Source organism: Aptenodytes forsteri, unplaced genomic scaffold, assembly GCF_000699145.1.
Source record: "Aptenodytes forsteri isolate BGI_AS27 unplaced genomic scaffold, ASM69914v1 Scaffold181, whole genome shotgun sequence".
In the NCBI taxonomy this organism is placed as follows: Eukaryota; Metazoa; Chordata; class Aves; order Sphenisciformes; family Spheniscidae; genus Aptenodytes; species Aptenodytes forsteri.
In genome coordinates this window covers 758,018-760,548 of record NW_008795702.1, presented here as the reverse complement: position 1 = coordinate 760,548, position 2,531 = coordinate 758,018, and the positions used below count along the sequence as shown (strand labels likewise).

Here is a 2,531-nt window from a genome sequence, read left to right as displayed (position 1 = left end):
AGGGGGAGTTCTTTGAGCAGAAACGGTTTGGATTTATCCTGTCCTGGAGGAGGCCACCGCGCGTCCCGGGCTGCAGGCGCAGGGCACTGCCCGGGGCACGGCGCCGGGTCGGCCGCCTCCCGCCGCACCAGGGCAGCAAACGAACTTCACACCGCCTCCGTCGGGCACCTGAACTTTTCAAGACACTTCCAGTTTAATCATTTCCAGAAATGTAAAGCGCGCAGCGATAACGGCAGGAGGATTACGACCCTGCTGCCTGCGAGTCGGGTGGTTAAAGCCAGGTCTGTTTTTAAATCCTAACGCTATTTTACGCTCGGCGAGCGTGTGGTGGAATACAGTGCTATTAATGATCGACCTCACCTCTTTGTGAAGCCCGCGGCTCGTACGAGCAATCTAGACACAAAGAAGGAAAATCTGGGTAGAGTTACATCTCTCGGCGGTGGCATCAAATGTAGCTAATGTCGTTTTCAGCATTTAAATGGGTTGCATTTTTTTTAAAAAAGCCCGACACCGTTTTTAAACGTTCCACCTTGATGTTAGAAACAACGTATTTTACCATCACCATCTTTTTCCTGCCTCGAGTCCTCTCGGGTGTGCCGTAGACCAACTTTCGGGTTATTGTGTTGCAGAAATGAGAAGGTCGGTGCACCGCAGCCCCTCTCTTTCCCAGCCAGGCTGCGCGGAGGCTGGCGGTGCGAGTAACACGAGCGCGGGGTATCTTTAACCGTAAACACCATCGAATTAAAAACCCCCAAACCTCCAACGTGCTCGTACCTCCCGGCAATCTGAAAATACGTGAATTAAGCCACGTATTCATTTGCTTAAGGAGATGATATTTAAATAATAAACAATTAGCTGCTTGCATGGTAATCCCAGACACACATCTCCATAGCCAAGCGCTGCGACTGACCACAGACAAGTGATCACACAGCCAGAAGAAGGCAGGAGAGGCAGATTATTGCCTAACACGACACTGTTCACCGCCAAGGACCTCAGCATTATTAGCTTCTTAGTTGTCTGATATTAACCGTAATCGTATTTGCACTCCCATTGTAATTAAGCCATTGGAAATTATCACGTTTTGCTGCTTTTGGAAAGGACTCCCTTAAGGCTCGATTCACAGACAGGTGAAAGGAGCCATTCCACTAAGGAAAAAAAAAAAAAGAGAGAGAAAATCTTTTAAAAAAAAAGAAAGAAAAAAGCCACAAGCTCTTTTTTTTTTTTTTATTGAGCTGAATGGCTCGGTCTTCCCAGGCTGCTATTTTTCTAGATTAAAACACAGATGCACCAAATGTTGTCTGCGAATACACCTGGGGAAACGACCATTCTGTGTTGTTTAAAAAAACCCACCACGCCAAAGAAACACCCCGCAAATGACATCCGTGAGGTCTAAATAGCTGCATTGCTAGCAAAGACTCATGTAGGAGCTTACCTTGGACCTTAGGAGCTTCTTCCGAAAGTGTACCCTCCTTAATGAGTGATGAGGGATGGGTTTTGGATGGAGAAGAGGCTCAATGATCCAGCCAGTAGATGGAGGTTGTTCCTTGTTCCTAGCAGAGGATCCCTATGTTAATTAAAATAAACAAGCTGCTTGGTGGAAAGATTCCCCCCCCTCCTTCCTTCTCTCTCCTCCCCCCCTCCCCAGCCTCTAATATAGAATTGACGTGAATTTCTAACCTCTGACCTCTCACCAACATACGCTTATACCTGCCTTTTCTTTTCTGTTTGTTTCGAAGTATTTTCCAAAACAAAATAAATAAATAAATAAGAAGAATGAATGGAAGCAAAAATAAATCCCACCTCTCAATTTTGGCTGGTTTGCTGGATTTTCTTGATTAGTTGTCTCAGCTCCTCAGTAATCAGGTGAGGTGTTAATGGGGAGCTGGTTGTAAATAAAACTAATAAAGCAATTACATATTAGGAAATTAAAAAAAAAAGGCGAGGACTGAGAGGCTGCTAAAATATTGTAGCGAGCTGAGCCTTTCCCCATCACGTCGTTTTTTTCGTTCCGTGCTTATTCACAGCCGAGCAGCAAACCCCGTGTTGTTGCCATCTCTCCACATTTTTTTTTTTTTTAAATCGCACTGAACCAGTCGTGGACTGCATCGACCCTTCCCACTTTCATAAAAAGCCTCTCAAATGGAGTCGCTAAACAGCAAACTTCAGCCTGATCTGATGTGATATGATATACGGATTCATGGAGCAACCTCGCTTTGCCAAACCCGATGAAACTGTGAGTTGTCAGGCAATACTACGCAGTCAAACCTGGGATAATTGTAAAAGTGAACCCAATTTAACCCATTAGAATAAAATCAGATGCCAAGATGAATCGGAATCATAGCTTCTTAGGTGACAGCACTGATGACAATTGATCCACCGGCTCAAAACAATAGGAAAATACAGGGTCGGGAGCCATTCCTCGTCCCGGGGGTCTCCCTCCCCGGGGGCAGGCGCCGGAGCCGGCGGCGAGGCAGGGCTGCTCCCGGCCGGGCTCCGGAGGGGGCCGCGGCCGCGCCCCCCGCCGCCGCCGG

At 47.2% G+C, this 2,531-nt stretch overlaps 1 protein-coding gene across 1 annotated transcript in view; it reads right to left on the bottom strand.

Moving 5' to 3' along the window:
• Positions 1–1,511, bottom strand: part of LHX9 (LIM homeobox 9) — a 20,717-nt gene extending 19,206 nt beyond the window's left edge. The window contains exon 1 of the mRNA XM_009283169.1: positions 1,433–1,511. The gene's annotated coding sequence lies outside the window, so the exon portion shown is untranslated. The remainder of the gene's footprint in view (positions 1–1,432) is intronic.
• Positions 1,512–2,531: the final 1,020 nt, after the last annotated feature.